Source organism: Vitis riparia, chromosome 18 (assembly GCF_004353265.1).
Source record: "Vitis riparia cultivar Riparia Gloire de Montpellier isolate 1030 chromosome 18, EGFV_Vit.rip_1.0, whole genome shotgun sequence".
Taxonomy (NCBI): Eukaryota; Viridiplantae; Streptophyta; class Magnoliopsida; order Vitales; family Vitaceae; genus Vitis; species Vitis riparia.
Genome location: NC_048448.1, coordinates 21645132 through 21669276, shown reverse-complemented (window position 1 = coordinate 21669276; position 24145 = coordinate 21645132). Strand labels below are relative to the sequence as shown.

General features: G+C 32.8%; 1 pseudogene; it reads right to left on the bottom strand.

The window, feature by feature from the left end:
• The window catches only part of LOC117905538, an 84388-nt pseudogene extending 60574 nt beyond the window's left edge, over positions 1–23814 (bottom strand).
• Positions 23815–24145: the final 331 nt, after the last annotated feature.

The window sequence follows — 24145 nt, the reverse complement described above, 5'->3', positions numbered from 1 at the left end:
TAAAATAAAATTAGGAGATTGAAGATAAATCAAATAAAAGAGGATGAAAGGAACAAGAATTAAAAATTAGTTAGGCAATCTCATGCATATCTGAAGTCGAAACAACTCAAGTGATTAAAAGTCAACATTGGTTTCACTAAATTTTGAAGAAGTGATTAAATAAGTAAATAAGAAAATATGAACAAATAGATAAAAGGTATAATACATAAATAAATAAATAAATAAATAAATATTAGCCATATTCAATAATAATAATAAAAAAAAGAAATTAAACTAATGCAACATATAATAAAAATAAAAGTGTCAAACTCAAACCACCAAAAATAAAAATAAAAAATTATTTTCATGCAATCACAAAAAAAAATGAATAAATAAAATATAAATAATAATAATAATGAAATAAGATAAAATAAATCAAAACTTACTTAATCATAAAAATAAATAAATACAGAAAAAAAAAAAAAACAAATTTAAGTGAAACTAAACCTAGAAAAGTGCCTAAGTGGGTCAGATGTGCCTAGATGGGCCTAGGGTGCCTAATGGGCCAAGTATACCTAAATGGGCCTAGGGCGCTTAAGTGAGCCTAAGGTGCCTAAGTGAGCCTAAGTCTAAATAAGGTTGCCAAGAGTCACAACGGGATTAGATAAACGAACACACAATGGGGCATGAGCTAGTAGGACAAAATGGAGGGTCTACAAAAGGACGGTTTGTGAAAATAGATATGAGTTCAAGGGTCAGGTTACTTATCGGGAAGGTACGCTAAAAGACTAACACTCCTCTAAGTCTCTAAAAATTGGGTCTCTACTACATAAGGTGAAGCAAACATAATAATTAACTAGGAGATCAATGGATACCAAAATGATCATAGATTGGAAGCCAATCATGCATAGAGAATAGACAAAGTGAGTGAGAACATACCTTAACAGCAAACAATAATGCACTATCATGAAACGGAGTTAGTACACAGTAATGAATACAAACTATATCACATGTGTCACAGAATGGAGCGGAACCCATCAATGCCAAATATTGCATTTCACTCAAATCATTTTTAAACAAAATAAAATCATGGATGTTGGACTCCTATCAAAGCCCAATTGATTTTGTATGAATTAATTCTACAAATTCCATGATTTGGAATTATAGAATTTAATTCATGCTTATTTTAAAACAATTTAAAAATCAAGGAAAAAAATTGTGAAAAATGTTTGCGGAAGAGAAAATGACAACAAATTTGATTGAAAATGGGATTTTTGGGTCCTAAGGATGAAAAATTGTGGAATCAACAAGATCCTTTTGAAAATAAATTTTTAAAGACATGAATGCACATGGGTTTTGAAAATGAGCATAGGAGGGTCGCCATGCAAATTGGAATCATGCATGTGGGCCCGGGGTGCAACTGGGACCATACTGTGAGGTTGGTGATTGCAGCTGCCATCCTCTCTGAATTTCCCCTCTTGCCGACTTGACAATCCCTCTCATGTAGATGGGACATTTTCCAATAGAGATGTTGTCAGTCCTGAATCAGAGGCATTGTTCCTAATATTTTCATGCATCATAATTAAAGGTAAGCCAGGAAGGGTAGAGACAAAGGAGCGGGTCCTGCGTGCTAGGGAATGACATACCAAAAGTGGCCATGCAAACCATGCAAGAGTGGGGTCCAAGGAGTGCCAAAGGGGGACTGCATGATTTCAGTCATTGTGCAGGTTTGTTTATGTCTGAAGTAGGATTCTATTCGGTGTTTCACTTCTTTCCTCCATCCTTAATGATCTTCATAATAGTTGGAAAGGAGCCAGACCAGTTTTCGTTTCCTTTCACCTCTTCTGCTGATGGATTTTCTGCAATGACCTCCAATTTCTATGATTTTGGACTTCGAAAATTACCCATGAAATTTCTGGGGAAAAGCTGATTGGAGAGAGAGAGAGAGAGTCCCTTCCAGATAACGCATGTTGGGCATGATGGTTTCCAGTCCTCAGTTGAAGGCTATCATCTTCAAGCCTCGAGAGATCATAAAAGTAAGATTGGCGAGGGCGACTCTGAAGTTATTTACAAGATAAAGCCTCCATTCCATGTGCGCCTTAACAACAGGTAGCACTAAAGAAACCAGAGTGGACCATTCTCAACCTCGGTCGCGTCCATCTTGTTCAACTCTGAAGGATCAGACGACTGTTTTGACCAAGGATATGGTTGTACGTCGACTGGTCCGCTGCCTATTTACATCTGGCAGCACTAACCTACCTTCATTAGCACCTACGTAACTGAAAGCAAATTGCTGGGAGAAGGGGATCAAAAATGTCTTCTTCCAAGGTGTTGAGTTTTGGACAAGTCATGTGGAGGTTGCATACACACGAGAAATAATGGAAATGAACTTGTGGGAGATGAATAGTGGGGTTGCAGGTTGGGTAAGTGTGAAGGATGGAGCTATAGGTGGTAGATATGGTATTAATTTGGTGAACATGCATGCATAGTTTCTATTGGTACGAATCTGCAAAGGAGCTACATCATTCTTCCAGCTCCGAATGAGACGCGTTGTGACTTTAAATATTGCAAAGTGGCCATGCAAGTTGAACCCACGTGTGTGCGAACCCGGGATGGAGTGGTTGAGTGGCAAACTATGTGGGGATTACAGAACTAGAACTCTCATCATAATGTGGGGGGACTGCCAAGTATTAAAGATGCCAAGATTGGGAACAAGCATAAACTGGCCATGTGTGCACCGAAGTGGCCATACATGTGGGCGGCATACCCAAAGGAAAAAATGGGAAGGTGTGCATGGGGAGTGAATGGTGGAATGAGTGATGGACAGGTTGGATAGGTATGAGATTTAGGTTGGGTAGGTATGAACGATGAGAGATGGGCATGGTGACAGTGGGGTAATCTAGTGGGTATGAAGGTTGGAGAAATGGTGGGTTTGCCCATAGGAATTCTTGCATGTTGAGGATGAATGAGATGCAGTTTGCTGGAGAAAACATCGATTTCTAGCACACCAGATCACCAAAAATTACTATCGTTATTTTCACCATTGATTGCGTTTTCACCATTGATTCTTGCATTTGGGTTCTCTTTACCATCACTGATGTCTAACAGCTTCACATGATACAAGGCCCAACTCAAAATTGCTCTCTCTCTTCGTTTTGACCATCCAAACCTGTTTGTAGATGAGTTATGTCCTGTCTCTTGCAGCAACTTTTTCTGAGCGTGGACTGCCACCACTAGAGCTGAGGTATTCCATTGACAATCGGAGCTGCGCTGCTACATGAATAGGATTCAAATGTTGCTCATACCGTGCATCTGGTCCCATATCTGACTTTCTGCAATTCCTCTAGTCTCTCCTTGAATAACCCACAACTAGCAAAATCTCCCACAAACTGTATTAAAAGAGAGTAGATAAATTCATGCCACGAGCACATATCTAATATCTCGATGCATTCTTAAGTAGAGGATTCCAAGAACGATGGGAAACATCTTTCCAGAATAATGAGAACCGGACTTGTGGCCAAGAAGAGTATCGACATTGTCATTGCCTTGGGCCCATGAAGAAGCTATGATTAGCCTACATGACCAAGAGCAACTAAAGAAGCTAAAGGTAAAAGAAGTGCAGCTGGAATCTGGGTGCCATCATTCAAACTGTTGAGTAGCCAAGTGCTTTGTAACAATGTCATCTAATAAGAGGACTCATTGGACATCTCTTCTATGGACAAGTGGGGCATCAACAAATTCTGAAAGGTGTCATTGAGTCAACTGAACCTCTCTTGAACCTCATAGTAGAAACCTACTCATCAAATCATATTCCATTCCCACCATATTGGCCGCCTTCAAAAATAACACTGATGAGGCCCGAAGTTGTTGAAACATCTGAAGGCTCTTCTGACCATTTTTTTGCACAGCTTCACGAGAAATCTTCTCAAACCATTTCTCAAGGATTTCTAGTGGAGCTTACACAGAATCCTGACCTATTCTTTGATAACATCTTAATCTTGAGGATACATTCCCTTGTAAGAGTTCATAACCAGACCAAGTTCTTCTTCCTCACAACCCATGCATTTGGATAAAATTCAAGAACAAAGGAGAAGCCACAACAAGGAAGAAAACATGGAAACAGAGCATGAAAGAAAACGAATAAAGATATTCAACAAATGAGGCTCCACTTCATGGGCCATTCATGAGCCTTCTGATTAGGTGAGAAAGACCACGTCAAATACAACTATTGACATGATTCTTGGGTATTTCACAGTTGAGGCAAAGCAAAGTAAGATTAACAGGTTCTGAATTATATTTCAACAAACAACAAGTGGCCTTCATTATCTGTCCCAAGAAAACCAATAAATATTCAAATATCAACAAGAAACGTAGAGGAATGATACGAAGCCAAATCAACCAATAAATATGTTGCACTCGTACCTGGGAAAACTCCTCTCCAACAAGGTTTTACTCGGCTTCAAGCGTCTTGTTTTCTCTTCCAAAGCCAAGGAAACTAATGAACCAGCAAAGCCATCCTCCTCTACTCTCTAAACATGCAGCTCTCTCTCCCTCTCTCTCTAAAACTCTGTTTCAACCCAATCTGCTCCATCTTCTCCGTCTAATGCTCAGCTCAACATTGCTCTCAAAAAGCTCCTCCTAATGGTCTTCACTACCTCTCATCATCTTCCGATCATTCTCCCTCCTCCCACGTGTCACTTATCCGTTGCTTCTTCAGAAAACCACCACCTCCACTAACAGGCAAGGTGCCACTTTCTAATAACCTCTCCAAGATTTTTATGAGAATAATCTAATAAATCGATTTTTTTAATAAACTAAAAGTTTATTTTAAACAAAGATTTAATCTCTTTTTATAAGTTTTTTTTTTTAAATAATAAAATGGAAATCTTCATTTTGAAACCGTAATCTTATTTAATAATCTAAAATTATTTTTTTCAGGATAAGCTTTTTTAACATATTTGAAATCAATTTTTCTCAATAAAATTGAAAACAATTATTTTGACAAAATAAAGATAAAATCACTTTTTTTAATAAAATGAAATGAAAATACTTTTTTGGTAAATAAATTTTAATTAGGCTATTCTTGCCAATAAAATTATAAAAATTTCTTTTTTAAAATAAAAGATAAATAAAAAATTTTAGATAAACTTGCAAAGATTTTTTTTTTTAAAAAAAGGTAATATTTTTTAAATGAAATTGTAAAAAAGATTTTTTTTTTTTTTTTTAACAAATATGAAATTAGATGTTTTTGAAAAAACATTAAGTATTTGATAAAATTTAAGAAATACATTTAAAATTCTGATGGAAAATAACTTATAGTGTTCTCTAGAGAAACTTCCGAGTTTTTTTCTTAGAATTGGGTCTTATAAATTATTGACTACCCATATTAAGTTTTTTTTTTTTTTTTTTTTTATTGCTTTATATTTGGGTTGGTATTTTGGCTTTGTTACTAAGAGTGGGAAGAGACAAAATGTTGGTTAGAATCAGGCGGAGTGGTGGCTAGAGACAGGCATGATAGGCACAAGTTGAGGGGAAAACAATTTTTGTTTTAAAAGGACCACTTTGTCATGGACTTAGGCTTTTCCAAAGTATAGGTGGCTTTAGGAGGTTCTAGAAGCTTCATACTTCTTATATAAGCTTAAGGGGTTTGACAACCAGCTCTCTATGCTCTCTGTACTTTTTGAGAATGTTTTTATTTTGTGAGGGTTGAGAGGTTTTTGTATATAATTTGAGCTTGGTTTGTGAAGCCATGGATAACTATTTCATTCATTATATGAAAAATGATCAAATTTGACATAATTTTCATGAATTTCATAAATCTAAAATCTCATTTAAAAATCAAACTTAGAAGATTCCTTAATAATCAAGAAAAATAGAAAATCTTACATTACCTATACATCAAATCCTATATTTACTCCAATCTTAGAGTCTAGAGAGTCATTCTCTGGGGATAATAGAGAGAAGCCTCACATTAAAAGAACTTCATAAATGAAAGATCACTCAAAATATTTAGGAAAACAATATCATATCAATTAATCAAACTATCAAACTATCAAACCACAGGTATGTTAACTAATAAGTAGGGACATAGTTCTGATCAATTATGAGAAGATGAAAACTTGTTGCGAAGACAGATTCTGATTTTGCAAGCTTGGGTAGACCAGACATAGCATTACTGGTACATGCTGATGAACTAGCTGTTGAAGATTCCCAACTCGAAAACTATTGATCTGTCTTGAAACCATCCTAGGAGTGAGAGACACCAAGGCTAATCTACTGGAATGAAGCATTGCCATACCTTGGGCTGCCATGGAAATGCAATGAAAGTTGGCTTTCTTGACAAGCTTGATCTTGGGATGCCAATCATTGCATTACTAAGTGATGCTTATGGGGCCACATCCCCGTTATGCTTGTTGGAGACATGGACAAATTTATATTTAACAGCATGCCACCAAGTACACAGTATCAGTTTCTGGCCTCATCTAAAATGGAACATCAGTCACAACATATAGCATCCAGAACAAGGCCATTCATGCATACATGGAGCAATGAAGAATTAAGGCCCGCCACTGGCAGCGCTGGAGTTATCTCATATGGTCCTTGTCAAACTCCTATTCTTGGCTTCTGTGTACAGCACCATTGGAAGTTTTCCCACTCCAATATCAGAAAGTTGCAATATTCTCAAGAAATGACCTGACCTCCAGGTTGACCTTGACTGTTGATACTGCTTCCATTGGACCTCTTCCTCTCTTGGATTTATTCATCACTCAGATGGGTACAAATGACTACAGTTCAACTCCTTAACAACTAAAAGATCACAAATGCAAGGGATCATATGGAACTAGATGGCCTATAGAAAAAAGATGGTGAAAGAACAGAGAAGGTGGACTCATCAACAGCTGAAGTCAAAAGGCTAAAGGATCTTTGCTATCACAGACGCAATCAGAAGAAGAGGCCAAGCAAGCTGCCTCTAGTCTAGGTGGCACAACCCAAATAAATGGCATTGGAGATATGCTTGAAGTGAGTTTTAAAGAGGTTATTTAGGCACAAGCACAACAACATGAATTGTCGTTTAAGCCAAAACCAGTCAGAATGTATAATGGTCACCAGATATATGGTTTTGGTAAGACAAGCATGGAAGTGGATCCTCTAAATCGAAAGGTACGTGTTTGCCCAACATGAGGAAAGATGGTCCTTGACAACCATTGAGCAGTTGCATTTATGGCTTCCTTTGACGAATCTAAACTTATGGGTTTGGGAGTGATAGCAGGCCTAGTTCATGGAGACTTTCAAATCGACAATCTTGTATCTCATCCCATTGGGGATAGAGTGATTGGTATTCTTGACTGGGAGTTCATCAGCAGCTTCATTAGCACCGTGTTCGGACCAAAGATGCAATCTAGGAGTATAGCCTTCAGATGATAGCTGTTTAAGTAAGGGCAATCAGTGCAACTACACATTTCAGTATGGCAATGCTAGTAGATAAGCGTAAAAGGGCCATAGCCTATGCTCTGGCTTATCAGTGGCAGGCGGGACCTAGGCAGCAGGCTGCTCCTTCTGGCTTGAACCAAATGAAAGCAATTGGGATGGGAATCAGTTGGAAAGATAAAAGCAAGCGGGATAACTCCTTCCCCACTAAATCAGCAACGTTTCAAGAGACATCCAATATAGTTTCTACCAGATATTACATTTAGAGCAAGAAGTGGTTGGGAATGACACATCATCCTTGCAATGTGTTCTTAACTCTTATATTGAAAGAACCCAACTTTTTGCAGAAAAAATCCCAGATCAAAAAGACTAGCTCCACTCATTTTTAAAGAGGTAACTAGGAGGGTTCACTTGGAGAATATCTAGCAAGTAATACTCAAAGCAACTTGGAGAACCCCATGGAAATAATTAATGAAACTAGAAATTTCTGCTTTGAGGTTCCACCGAGCACTGGTCAATATACATGTGTTGTAGTCTACAAGGAAGGCGTGACAGAGTTGAAAGAAGTTGGACGTAACCTTCCTTAGCCAGAGATAATTAGTTTTCCCGTGTCAAAAATACTGCTGCCCACATACTGAATTCAGCAATTGCTCCCTGTTGATATTTAGTCCTTTTTCTGGTCTCTTAATTCTGAAGCAAAGATGGCTTTGCAGAATATAGGTGCTGGGAATAGTGATGATGCCTTTTACAGGTATGAGATGCCCAAAATGGTTGCCAAAAAATAGAGGGTGGGGGAAATGGTATTAATCAGAAGAGTTCAGCGTTTGCTCAATGAGTTCTGGACCTTGTATGTGAGTATCCTGAGCTGAAAACACTAAGAAGTTGTGACTTGTTGCCTGTCGGTTGGATGTCTGTGACATGGAATCCCATAAACTGAATACCCATGAGACAAGCATTAAAGAATTCAGATGCTTGCCTTTAGCTTACCATTCTCTTTCTACGCCTATGAAATGTAGTGGAAATACACAAGCTGCAGTGGAGATCTATCCCGGTGAGATGGAGGGTGCCCCAGCCCGGTGATTTAGGTTTTCTAGAAGTTTTGGAAATAAAAGATGGAGCTCATAATGAACAAGAGAACACAAAAGTTGAGCTGCAAAAATCCAGAAGTGAATTGTGAGAAAATGGATGAGTCAGTTACAATGTTGAGGACTTGAAGATGGAGAATGAGTAGCAGCACAGGGAATCTGATCTGGAATTGGACCTCACTACTCTACCATAAGCTTTTGTTGATGATTCAAGTTGGGATTCTGAGAAACTAGAGTTGAGTTGGAGTGCCTTGGCTGATGAGGTAGTGCGCCAAAACCCAGTGAGCCCTCTAAAATCAGTATGGTCAGTTCTTTTCCAGACTACCAGCAATCTGCATAGGTCTCCTCATGCAACCACCAGCGGTGCAGTCTCAGTCCTATCCCTGGGCCTCACACCTGCATGGCTACCTTAGTGCACACTATCCTCTCCCAAATGCATTTCTATTGTTTCTTTGTGATCTTACATGTTTTAAATCGGGTTTTCAAAAGTTTTTTCATTCAAATAATCTCGGGTTTAAAAATTAATCCTTAGACATTTTTAGGCATTAAAATCCTGATTTTTAATAAAGACTTGCAGCCATTTTTAATACCTTAGTCCATGACTCTTGCTCTTTGGCATCCACCAATTAACTAGTCAATTACCATACTTGCTTCAACTTGATTAGTAGAAACCTGATTTTAGGGCTTAGAGGAGTGCAATGACTTATCATCATACCTTCTTGATAGATAACTTGACCCTCGGATCCTAACTCGGTTTTCACAGACTTGCTTTTCCCTTCTAAGAGTTACAGTTAGGGGTTTTTTTTTTTTTTTTTTTCTTATTTTGTTTTCCTTTCTTAAAAATAATAAAAAATAATTGATGACTTCAAGTCTTTTCCTAAAAATAAAAAATTTCACAAATAAAAAGCGAGTCATGCTATCGAGTGGAAATGCAAATCCACAAGATCCTATAATGGGGCATTTTTCCCCACTTTGAGCTTATTAGATTCACATCATATTCAATTAGGGCTTCATTAGGGACATGATTCTATTCTTGAGACTATCAAACCTCTTGTCATTCTGGTCATCCTTTTGAGATTTGATTCGGAGCATTTCCTTTGAGACATGGACAAATTTATATTTTGATTATCATTGAGTTGGAGACATCACGATTACCATAGTTTCTTCTGGAGTATTTTTACCCAATCAGATAAGTGAGGATGTTTATGCTTTTTAAATATGTAACAAAGTTCTATAATTGCTTCAATCCATGTTTTAAAAATTGTATTTCTTTCTAATATTGGAGCAAACTTTTTCTTTCTTTCTTATAAATTTCATTTGGGAATGATTTAAAAATAAATAAATAAAACTCCTTCTAAATATTAAAAAGTAACACTTTCTTATAAAAATTAATTAGGTGGATGGTAAGGTCAAATTCGGGATAGCTTCATATTTTTTGCTTTAACTTAAAATTAAAATCAAAATTAAAGTAATAATTTTTAAGGGGTAATATTGATATTGTAAGAGTTTTACTAAACATGAAAGAACTTCTTATATATATATATATATATATATATATATATATATATATAAAATAGAATTATAAAATTCTTATAAAAAATAACATTTTGATGACTTTTGCATGAAACCTTTTTTAAAAGTTACAAGTTTTTTAAAAATATATATGAAAATCACTTTTAAAAATCCAAAAAATCCCTTAAAAAATAATTTCTAAACATTTTTTTAACTTAGATTTAAAAAATAAAAGAGTGAAAAATGATTTGTTTTTACTAGTTATTTAATTTTAAGGAAGCAATAAAGGGTTTAATTTGATGTAAATAAAAGATAAATAAATAAATAAAATGAGGGTTGAAAAGTAATTAAATCACTAAAAAATGGAATTGGAGTTCCTTCGGTGTGGGGTTAAACTCAATTTGTCCCATGCAATGGAAATGGACGATTTTTTTTTTTTTTTTTTCCTTTTCCTTTATCTTGGTGTAGTCTTGTGATATTGTTACTAAAATAGCAGGTAAAAATATAAATTATGTATCAATTATTTTAAATTTAGAAAAAAAAAATGCTTATTTTAATTTGAAATAAATAAATAGAAAAAAACTGATTTTATCTCAATTGTGCAAGACTTTATAAAAAATTTCTTATTTGCAAAATATTTTGAGTTGTAAAAGTAAAATTTAAACAAATCATTTCATGACCTTTTTCACAAGTATCCATTTAGATCATAGTCTAATTTTTAAATATTTGAATAATCCAATTACTCTAAACTATATCATTTATAATTTTTTTTTAATTATTAATAGGATACCTAAGCTTCTACAGAATTGGAATAAAATATGGATAAGTAAAAAATGTCAAATAAAAGATAATTTCAAACTTTTCTAATACAACATAATATTTTATCATGTTGAATATTATTGGAATGGGCAAAAGTTGTCAAATCAAGACTTACATGGCAAATTCCACCATTGCATATCTCAAAGATTATTCTACAACATTATCTTTGTAGACTTTTAATAATCCAAGAAATTGACAAATTATATAATAATCCCAGACACACAATATTCTACAATTTTTTTGAATAAAAAATAAATAATGAAATTTGAATAATGCAAACATTCAATGAAATCTTTGGCATGTTAATTCTTTGCAGCTTCAACATGGTGGCATGTCGGATGGCGGAGGCAGCATTTGATCTGCTGGGTGTTTACCATTTTTCACTATGAACGCAGTTTCCATGCCCCAAGTCACATGGCATTCTACATGGCAGTGCATGAACCACACTCCTACAATAGTGCAAATATACCAACATTACACCTAACTTATTGCAATATTAAGAAAAATTATTTCAAGGGTTTTTTTTTAATAGAGGACATGAGTGCTTGCAACATACCAGGGTTAGATGCCTCGAATCTAATTGCAACCCAACCATTCGTAGGAACGGAGATGGTACTCTGAAGGGGAGGATCCACCAGATTATAGCGCAAAGGGTCCCTATTTTTATCAAAATTCCCAAATCCCCATCCAACAAGGTAGAAACTGTATCCATGGAGATGCATGGGGTGGTGTGTCCCTGCAACCAAGTTTGTCCCTTGAAAAACAATCTCCACTGTGGAGTTATACTTGAGCACCCTTACTTCTATTTCGATTTCTGGCGTCTAATACTCTAATGGAAGATAATCAGTTGTAAAATCGAACACCAGTGGTGGAACGCTAGGAAATTTATCTCCATATACACCACTGATGTTATAATAGTAAGCTTGTAGCATGTCAATGTAGGGTATTGGAAGCTTATGTTGTTTATACTTGCGGAGAATGGCATCCCATTGGGCCCTGCACATGAATTATTGGGGCATAGGAACAAGTTTACAGAAACAGTGTAAATCAGTTTAGTGCTCGGGCTTAATGGGACATTGGAAGGATGTTCCGCATCTGCTAAGCTTCGAAGGCCAGCCATGACCTGAATCGATGCGTTTGTGTCATTGTATGCAGGAAAATGAGGCAAAGAGGGAGGTGAAGATGGAGTGTAGTATCCTCTATATTGTACAATAGCTGTGGTGGTTGTGTTATCATAAAAATTTTGAGCTACCGGGGCAATGGAATAAGTTTTAGCCGCCATGTAATAGTGATCCGGGCGTTGGTTAGCTTCTAGTAAGACATCGAAGGTTTGGCCAGGATATATTGTGATATAATCTCGTGTCAATGGTTTCGTGTAGCTACCATCTGTTCCAACCACTGTCATTTTATGCTTGGCAATAGAGAAGAAGAGAGCCTCATGCAAGGCAGCATTGATTATGCGAAGTAGATAGGTCTTTCCATGATCCACCGTTAGCTTGAATGTGCCTGCAATTAGAAAGGGAAAGTTGTATACTTATGACTAGAGAAAAGAAAAAAACTTTCCATGAGGATCCACCAATTATGAAGTGATTGATTGATTAAGGGTGTAAATTTGGCTCCATAGTTCAAAATTATATTTGGACTAGCCTTTTCTTATGTGTTAAGTCATGGCTCTACCATCCTCATAGCTATATTCCTCTTTCTTAGCATTAAGTTTTAAATATGTTTATATTAATAAGAAAAAATAATATGGTTAACATATAAGAAAATGACATCAGTGCACAATTTTAAAATGGGAAGTTAAACTTTATACCTGATTTTGAGCATGGATATAGATCACCGGGTTGTCCATATATCAATAAAGAATCAGAGGCATTTGGGTTAGCTCCGGTTACAAGCCCTTCATCTCGAACTGCATTCACGTCACTTTTCCACCATTGTCCTGCATTTCAACAACTCTAATAATTTTAGATTTCACTTTGTTGGTTAATTCATGATATGTAAATTAACCTTTAAAAGTAACTACACTTATACCTAATATGATGGGAATTTCTGCGTTAGGTTTAGGAAAAGGATACTTGGTTCCATTCTTGGGATAGACGATTATAGCTCCATGAACGGTGGCTCGAGTCCAGTCACTGTGAGCATGCCACCATAGAGTGCCTTCCTCAAAGGAAAGGATAATCTTTTGGCTAAAATTTGACCCTGGTTGAATTGGGCATTGTGTGATATACTCGGGACCATCTGTCCATGGATATCTAGGCATGTTCACCCCATGCCTGCAAAACAATAACTATATGTTAAAACTAGTACTAATTTTTCGGACTAACAAAAGATGGCATGTAGCAACATATTATCATAGTAACAAGAGGCATGAATTGTATTTCAATGGAACTAATGCAAATAACCCTAGAATATTGTTTTAAATTTGACTTTATTTGCAAAGCAATGCATTACAACCCCCTCTTAGAAATAAAATAATGTATGTCATGCAGGCATGCTACCGACCGCTATCTTTTTCTGACACACGCATAGGACCTACCAATGAATGGTGATATTTTCTTTTCCCCTATTATAAACGTCGACAATGATCGTCTCTCCTTTCTTAGCATGTATAGTTGGTCCCAGAAATTGTCCATTTACTGTTAAGATGTTCTTGGTGCTACAAAGCCTTGTATATGAAGCTTCCTTCACCTGCAACCAATTAAAAATTAACCATTCAACCTCATCCCAAAAGAAATATTATATGCATGAATAGTTGCATCAATCCATTCATGCAAGTGTATAACCAATTAGAAATTGATAGCATGCATGAAAGACTCAACGACACCAATTAAGGTACCCAAAGACACCATGAGGGTCATACAGTGGAAAATGAGAGCCATACTGCTCCCTAAATATTATGAACAGAAGATGGCGTTAAGGCTAGAATCATATATAGCATTTACCACAAAAGTAAGCCGACGAGTTGAAGCTTGGCAATGGATGCCACCAGTAAAAAGTAGAAACGCTAAAATTTGCAAGAGGAAAACCTTCATGATCAGCCACATCTTCTTTGGAATAAAAGCCTCTTCTCTTTTCCTAAACACAACTCCTTCAATTCTCTTACTATTTCTAATAAGCACGACTTATCTTCTCTTTGACATGAATAGATGAATTCTTAAAGGTATTTATAGAGGCTGGAGAGAACCAAAACTGGAATTGGTGAAAGCTGAACAGCCGGTTTCTCTCGAACTTTTGATGTATTTTTTTAATATATAATTCATAATCTATTCAAGATGATTTTCCTGGGGCACAACCAATTCCTTGCTGCGTATCAATATACAATATAAGAGAAGTAATTTGAATGTGTACTGGTTTTGAATGTTCTTCCAGCACCACTTCAAAGAGCAGGTTGTGTATGATATTTGATTACTCACCAAAATTTAAATAAACCAAATGCCTGAAGAATGCTAACAATTGTGAAAATTTCTCACAGCTCAGCTTCAATCAGGCTGTGTACCATAGAAGACGAGTTTCTTAGAATCTCTTGAATTTTCTAATTCAAAATACAAGTTTGACTTTGAGAATTGACCAAGAAATTAATCAAACACAGTATTTTAGAACAAATTTAAAATATATGTAGAATATTTTTAAAACTTTGACCTCGCATATATAATCATAATCCATCAAAGATACACTATGTGCTACCGTGGGCGTACCGGCCATTAGTAATGGGCCAAATGTTCTCTAGAAAGAATTATTTTCCTTTTTATTTTCTCATTGGGAGAAAGTTGGAGATTCACATTGTTTATATTTTTATAATAGTTTTACAGTAGTTTTAAAGTTTCCAAAAACTTCTCCCTTATTTTTATTTATTAGATTGGCTTAGTCGGGTACCCAAAACAAACCCCATAAATTATTATTTATTGAATTGGGTCAATATAAAAATTATCGATTCATAGTTCACTGGTCAAACTAGTCAACAAACCGGTGACATCATAAATACATAATTATATTTTATTAAAATTAAAAATAATTTTAAAAAATATATATATAATTAAAAATTAATAATATTTGTAATATTATTTATTCATTTTATATAAATTTATTAATATTTCAAATTTATTAAATATATATATAGAATATTTAAATATGAAAATATATTGAAAATGGGTATATATATATATAGGTAGTCTTTGAGTCAACATGCATAACAAAATTGGACATCAATTAATTCATTTAATAATTATGTTGATTAGTTTAATTATACTTTTTAAAATATTTAACTCATATTTAACACATTTTTAATTTGATTTTAAATAAATAGGTTAATTGAGTCATAAATATATTAATCATATAAATTAACACAAGACCTAACTCAACCTAATTATTAAATGGGACAAATGAGTTATACGATATGTTACTTGTTTAGTAATTATGTAGTATTTTAGGTTTACGTTTTTAATCAAATTATTATTTGTGTCAGGTTTGACATAACACACATATGACCCACCAACACAAATTGTAACCCCTAAGCTTGTTCACTCAAAAAGTAAATTTATACTAATATTTAATTACCTAGTTTAAACTAATAGGAATATTTTTAAATTATTGCTTAGTTTTTTAAAAATTGTTAATATTGACATATGTATATAGTTTCTCTAAAGACATTTCATTGATCTAGAATTCCAAATATAATTTGTCTATATAAAGATATCATATATTTTTAATAAATATATATTGTAAGTTAAATATTATATTGTATAATATGTTGTACTATATGCATAAGTAATACATTACTATTTTACAAAATAAAAAATACACTATATAATAGTAATATATTATATACATAAAAAGTTTTTGTGTAAAGTATCCAACCACATTTTAATTAATAATTGATTATTTTATTTTTAAATAATCTAATTATGTATTTATTATTTTTAATTATTAATAACTAATTTTTCAAAAGTGATTTGTTATTAAGAATAAAATCATAAATTATGTCATAAAAGTAGTAATTGTTGTACATACTAATTTGTTAAGGTTTATTATTATTATTATTATTATTATTATTATTATTATTATTATTATTATTATTTTACTTGCATACATTGTTTAATAAAATATTTAATTTAAGTTTTAAATTCCTTACTTTAAATTTTCAATTTTATTTTTAGTCTAACTTTTAATCTATAAATTCTAATTTTTAATTTTTAAATTTTTTATTCCTAAATTTTAAAGGGGAAATCATGTAACCATACATCACCAATAAAATAAATAAATGAGATTTTTAGAACTTTGCCTTTACCTTTTTAATTTTAATGTAAGATGAGAAAAAATATTGCCTATTCATGTACTTCAATAGTGCTTTCAGATTTGTTTCATAATTACTCTTAAAATTAAATGACAAAACACACATCACTTTAATACCACCTATTGACAAGTACATGAATAATTTATTTTTCTTATTTCTCTCACATCAACTCTCTCACATGTCTCACTTACCACTTGCCACATTTCCACTTTTTTCTTTTTTCTTTCTTTCTTTTTTTTTCAACCTCTTTTACCACCATAATCCTTAGTCACCTATTATATTTTTCATTGCTATTTTTTTTCCTTTGATATTCTTTTTAATAAGTTCATATATTTTGTCATAAAACTTCTTTAATTTTAATTTTTTTCACTCTCTAATTTCTCTATATTTATTTATTACAATTATAATTTTTTGGACATATTATACTTAAAATGATAATGTATAATAAATAGTTAATATAACAAATTAAATAAAATATATATATATAATGGAAAAAAATGAAAATATTATCCCACAAATAATGTACTTGATGATTTTAAATATTAATTATATGAATATATTTAATAAATTAAGGTTTAAATTTAAATATTTTATTTTATTATTTAGAGGTTTATGATATAAGATTTTTTTATATTAATGCTAAACAAAAGATTTATTTATTTTGTAAATTCTATCACATGTAAAAGTAAAAATATCTTTATAATACTATTTTATTATTTCTATTATTTTAAAATTTTTTATTTTAAATTTATCACATCAAAATCAGAATAAGTTATTGTGCTTTTATCTCTTTTCTTATGATTTTAATTTGATTTTGGATCTAACATTTTGTTTGTTTAAAATATTTAATTTTTAATTAAAATAAAATATAAAAGAAAATATATTTTCATAAAAAAAATTGTGTTTAACCTTTCATATTAATTTTATAAAAAATAAGTACATCCGCAAGAAAAATAGGTAAATCCATACCTAGGGGAATCGAGACCCCTATCATCCTTGTCATGGTCTATATATTCCTTTGGGACCCTTGATAAGTTATTAGACGTCTTGATAAGTGATTAGAGGTCCTTGCCCACCCCAGAATGAACTTTGGAATCCTAGGTACATCCATTCTTAAGAGAACCAAGACCCTTATCTCAATTCTCATGGTTCATATATTCCTTTAGGGATCCTCGAGAATGAATTATAGGTTGTTCTTCACCTTGGATCAGACATTAGAACCCAAGGTATATCCTAAAGACAATTTGGTACATTTGATCATTGGGCTACCAAAACCCCTATATCCCTTCCCATAGTCCATTTGATACTTTGGGGACTCTTGAGAAGTGAATGGAGGTCGTTTCTAATCTCGGAATGGACTTTGAAACCTTAAGTACATCCTTAAAAAAATTTGTTACATCAAATTCTCAAGCTATCGGACCCTATCTCCTTTCCCAAAGTCCATTTGTTCATTTAAGGATCCTCGGGAAGTGATTGGAGGCTATTCCTCACCCCAAAATGGACTTTTAAACCCTAGATACATCTTTAAGAAAATTTGGTATATCTTATCCTCTGGCTACCCCATATCGCTTCTTATGGTCCATTTGATCATTTAGAGACCATTTAGAACTTCTTATATAAACAAAAATAGAATTATAAAATTCTTATAAGAAATAACATTTTTATGACTTCTACATGAAACCTTTTTTTTAAGTTATAAGTTTTTTTTAAATAATTAAATAGGTATAAAAACTTTTATTTATCTCTTAAAAGTCAATCCAAATAATTTTTTTTAAAAAATCCAAAAAATCACTTAAAAATAATTTCCAAAACTTTTTTTAACTTACATTTAAAAAATAAAAAATAAAAAATGATTTGTTTTTACTAGTTATTTAAATTTCAGGAAGCGGGAAAGAATTTACTCTGATGTAAAAAAAAATGAGAGTTGAAAAGTAATTAAATCACTAAAAAATAGACTTGGAGTTCCTTTGGTGTGCGGTTAGACTCAATTTGTCCCCATGCAATGGAAATGGACATATTTTATTTTTTATTTTTTATCCTTTTCCTTTATGTTGGTGTAGTCTTGTGATATTGTTACTAAAATAGGAGGTAAAAATATAAATTATACATCCATTATTTTAAATTTATAAAAGAGTGCTTATTTTAATTTGAAATAAATAAATAGAAAAAAAAACTAATTTGATCTCAATTGTGTAAGACTTCAAAAAAAATTTCTTATTTGCAAAATATTTTAAGTTGTAAAATTAAAAATTAAACAAACCATTTCATGACCTTTTTCACAAGTATCCATTTAGATCATAGTCTAATTTTAAAATATTTGAATAATCCAATTACTCTAAACTATATCATTTATAATTTTTAAAATTATTACTATCAGACCTAACCTTGTATGGAATTGGAATAAAATATGGATAAGTAAAAGATGTCAAATGAAAGATAATTTCAAACTTTTCTAATACAGCATGATATTTTATCATGTTGAATAAAATTGGAATGGGTAAAAGTTGTCAAATCAAGACTTCCATGGAAAATTCCACCATTGCATATCTCAAATATTATTCTACAACATTATCTTTGTAGACTTTTAACAATCCAAGAAATTGACAAATTATATAATAATCCCAAACACAAAATTCTACAACTTTACAATATTCTACAGTTTTTTTGAATAAAAAATAAATAATGAAATCTACAACTTTAAAATATTCTACACTTTTTTTGAGCCAAAAAAATAAATAATGAAATCTTTGGCATGTTAATTCTTTGCAGTTTCAACATGGTGGCATGTCAGATGGCGGAGGTAGCATTTGAGCTTCTGGGTGTTTACAATATCTATTTTTGTTATTTAAAGGAATCATTGAAATGATTGCATGAAAGATTTATTCCATAGCCTAAAATAAATATTGGAATTATATATATATGTGTGTGTGTGTTTGCTCAAATGATAGGCCGATTTTAAGCCATAATAATAATAATTGTATTATTGAAATAAAAAGGTTATTGTATTATTGTTTATTTTTTTGATTGAATAGAAAAAACAAAAATATTTGATTTTTTTTTATTCAACTAAAAGTAACTTGTTGATATCAACCAACATAACTAAAGTGAACTTATTATTAATAGGCTTAGTTTAGTTATGTTGGTTGATATCAATAGGTTATTTTTAACTAATTAGAAAAAAAAATATTTTAGCTTTTTTTATTCAATAAAAAAGCAAACATATCTAAATTTATATAATAAAAATGTTTTAACTAGAAATGAATTTCATATGGACCACTATCAAATTCCATGCATGGGGAGAAATTCGGATCCTCACTTGCTCTTTGATTTTAATGCATTGAATTTGATGTTGCCTAAAACAAATTATATTTCATGTCCTGTATTATGAGTAGACAACCATTCCTTATGTTGGATTTTAGATAAAGAATGGATATTGGAGATTGGAGTCGTAAGAAATTAGGAGATCCTAATTTTAAATTTGTAACAAAGTTCTATAATCGCTTCAATCCATGTTTTAAAAATTGTATTTCTTTCTAATATTGGAGCAAACTTTTTCTTTGTTTCTTATAAATTTCATTTGGGAATGATTTAAAAATAAATAAATAAAATCCCTTCTAAATATTAAAAAGTTACACTTTCTTATAAAAATTAATTAGGTGGATGACAAGGTAAAATTCAGGATAGCTTCATATTTTTTGCTTTAATTGAAAATTAAAATCAAAATTAAAGTAATAATTTTTAAGGGGAAATTTTGATATTGTAAAACTTTTATTAAACATGAAATAATTTCTTATATAAAAAAAATAGAATTATAAAATTCTTATAAGAAATAACATTTTTATGACTTCTACATGAAACCTTTTTTTTAAGTTATAAGTTTTTTTTAAAAAAAATAATTAAATAGGTATAAAAACTTTGATTTAACTCTTAAAAGTCAATCCAAATAAAATATATATATATTTGAAAATCACTTTTAAAAATCCAAAAAATCACTTAAAAATAATTTCTAAATAGTTTTTTTAACTTACATTTAAAAAACAAAAAATTTAAAATGATTTGTTTTTACTAGTTATTTAAATTAAGGAAGCAGGAAAGGGTTTGCTCTAATGTAAAATAAAAATAAAAAATGAGGGCTGAAAAGTAATTAAATCACTGAAAATAGACTTGGCGTTCCTTCAGTGCGCAGTTAAACTTAATTTGTCCCCATGCAATGGAAATGGAAGATTTTTTATTTTTTATTTTTTTTCCTTTTCCTTTATCTTGGTGTGGTCTTGTGATATTGTTACTAAAATAGGAGGTAAAAATATAAATTATATATCAATTAATTTAAATTTAGGAAAAAAAAAGTGCTTATTTTAATTTGAAATAAATAAGTAGAAAAAAACTGATTTTATCTCAATTGTGAAAGACTTCATTAAAATTTTCTTATTTGCAAAATATTTTGAGTTGTAAAAGTAAAAATTAAACAAATCATTTCATGACCTTTTTCACAACATGATATTTTATCATGATGAATAAAATTGGAATGGTCAAAAGTTGTCAAATCAAGACTTCCATGGCAAATTCCACCATTGCATATCTCAAAGACTATTCTACAACATTATCTTTGTAGACTTTTAACAATCCAAGAAATTGACAAATTATATAATAATCCCAAACACAATATTCTACAACTTTACATTATTTTTTTATTTTAATACAAGAGAAATCCTTAGTCAACAATTTTTTTGAACAAAAAATAAAAAATGAAATCTACAACTTTACAATATTCTACAATTTTTTTGAACAAAAAAATAAATAATGAAATCTGAATAATGCAAACAATCAATGAAATCTTTGGCATGTTAATTCTTTGCAGCTTCAACATGGTGGCATGTCAGATGGCGGAGGCAACATTTGAGCTTCTGGGTGTTTACCATTTTTCACTATGAACGCAGTTTCCATGCCCCAAGTCAGATGGCGTTCTACATGGCAGTGCATGAACCACACCCCTGCAATAGAGAAAACATACCAACATTACACCTAATTTATTGCAATATTAAGAAAAATTATTCCCTTGGTATGCAGGTTGGCAGTTTCAAGGGTTTTTTTTTTTAAATAGAGGACATGAGTGCTTGCAACATACCAGGGTTGGATGCCTCGAATCTGATTGCAACCCAACCATTCGTAGGAACAGAGATGGTACTCTGAAGGGGAGGATCCACTAGATTATAGCGCAAAGGGTCCCTATTTTTATCAAAATTCCCAAATCCCCATCCAACAAGGTAGAAACTGTATCCATGGAGATGCATGGGGTGGTGTGTCCCTGAAACCAAGTTTGTTCCTTGAAAAACAATCTCCACTGTGGAGTTATACTCGAGCACCCTTACTTCTGTTCCAATTTTCGGCGTCTGATACTCCAATGGAAGATAATCAGCTGTAAAATCGAACACCAGTGGTGGAACGCTAGGAAATTTATCTCCATATACACCACTAATGTTATAATAGTAAGCTTGTAGTATGTCAATCGTAGGGGATTGGAAGCTTATGTTGTTTATACTTGCAGAGAGCCGTGTCCCATTGGGCCCTGCACATGAATTATTGGGGCATAGGAACGAGTTTACAGAAATAGTGTAAATCAGTTTAGTGCTCGGGCTCAATGGGACATTGGAAGGATGTTCCGCATCTGCTAAGCTTCGAAGGCCAGCCATGACCTGAACCGATGCATTTGTGTCATTGTATGCAGGAAAATGAGGCAAAGAGGGAGGTGAAGATGGAGTGTAGTATCCTCTATATTGTACAATAGCTGTGGTGGTTGTGTTATCATAAAAATTTTGAGCTACCGGGGCAATGGAATAAGTTTTAGCCGCCATGTAATAGTGATCCGGGCGTTGGTTAGCTTCTAGTAAGACATCAAAGGTTTGGCCAGGATATATTGTGATATAATCTCGTGTCAATGGTTTCGTGTAGCTACCATCTGTTCCAACCACTGTCATTTTATGCTTGGCAATTGAGAAGAAGAGAGCCTCTTGCAAAGCAGCATTGATTATGCGAAGTAGATAGGTCTTTCCATGATCCACCGTTAGCTTGAATGTGCCTGCAATTAGAAAGGGAAAGTTGTATACTTACGACTAGTGAAAAGAAAAGGAAAAACTTTCCATGAGGATCCACTAATTATGAAGTGATTGATTGATTAGGGGTGTAAATTTGGCTCCACAGTTCAAAATTATATTTAGACTAGCCTTTTCTCATGTGTTAAATCATGGCTCTACCATCCTCATAACTATATTCATCTTTCTTAGCATTAAGTTTTAAATATGTTGATGTTAATAAGAAAAAGTAATATGGTTAACATACAAGAAAATGAGATCAGTGTACAATTTTAAAATGGGAAGTTAAACTTTATACCTAATTTTGAGCATGGATATAGATCACCGGGTTGTCCATTTATCAATAAAGAATCAGAGGCATTGGGGTCAGCTCCAGTTGCAAGCGCTTCATCTCGAACCACATTCACATCACTCTTCCACCATTGTCCTGCATTTCAACAACTCCAATAATTTTAGACTTTGATTTGTTGGTTAATTCGTGATATGTAAATTAACCTTTAAAAGTAACAACACTTATACCTAATATGATGGGAACTTCTGCACTAGGTTTGGGAAAAGGATACTTGGTTCCATTCTTGGGATAGACGATTATAGCTCCATGAACGGTGGCTCGGGTCCAGTCACTGTGAGCATGCCACCATAGAGTGCCTTCCTCAAAGGAAAGGATGATCTTTTGGCTAAACTTTGACCCTGGTTGAATTGGGCATTGTGTGATATACTCGGGACCATCTGTCCATGGATATCTAGGCATGCTCACCCCATGCCTGCAAAACAATAACTATACGTTAAAACTAGTACTAATTTTCAGGCTAACAAAAGATGGCATGTAGCAACATATTATCATAGTAACAAGAGGCATCAACTGTATTTCAATGGAACTGATGCAAATAACCCTAATATATTATTTTAAATTCAACTTTATTTGCAAAGCAATACATTGTAGCCCCCTCTTAGAAATAAAAGAATGTATGTCATGCAGGCATGCTGCCCACTACTATCTTTCTCTGAGAACGCATGGGACCTACCAGTGAATGGTGACATTTTCTTTTCCCCTGTTATAAATGTCGACAATGATCGTCTCTCCTTTCTTAGCATATATAGTTGGTCCTGGAAATTGTCCATTTACCGTTAAGATGTTCTTGGTGCTACAAAGCCTTGTATATGAAGCCTCCTTCACCTGCAACCAATTAAAAGTTAACCATGCAACCTCATCCCAAAAGAAATATTACATGCATGAATAGTTGCATCGATCCATTCATGGAAGTGTATAACCAATTAGAAATTGATAGCATGCATGAACGACTCAATGACACCAGGGTACCCGAAGACCCCATGAGGGTCATACGGTGGAAAATGAGAGCCACACTGCTCCCTAAATATTATGATCAGAAGGTGGCATTAAGGGTATAATCATATATAGTATTTACCACAAAAGTAAGCCGACGAGTTGAAGCTTGGCAATGGATGCCACCACCAAAAAGTAGAAACGCTGAAATTTGCAAGAGGAAAACCTTCATGATCAGCCACATCTTCTTTGGAATAAAAGCCTCTTCTCTTGTCCTAAACACAACTCCTTCAATTTTCTTACTATTTCTAATAAGCACGACTTATCTTCTCTCTGACATGAATAGATGAATTCTTAAAGGTATTTATAGAGGCTGGAGGTGAAAGCTGAACAGCTGGTTTCTCTCCAACTTTTGCTGTATTTCTTTAATATATAATTCAGAATCTATTCAAGATGATTTTCAATATAAGAGAAGTAATTTGAATGTATATTGGTTTTGAACGTTCTTCCAGGACCGCTTCAAAGAGCAGGTTGTGTATGATATCTGATCACTTACCAAAATTTAAATAAACCAAATGCCTGAAGACGAGTTTCTTAGAATCTCTTGAATTTTCTAATTCAAAATACAAGTTTGACTTTGAGAATTGACCAA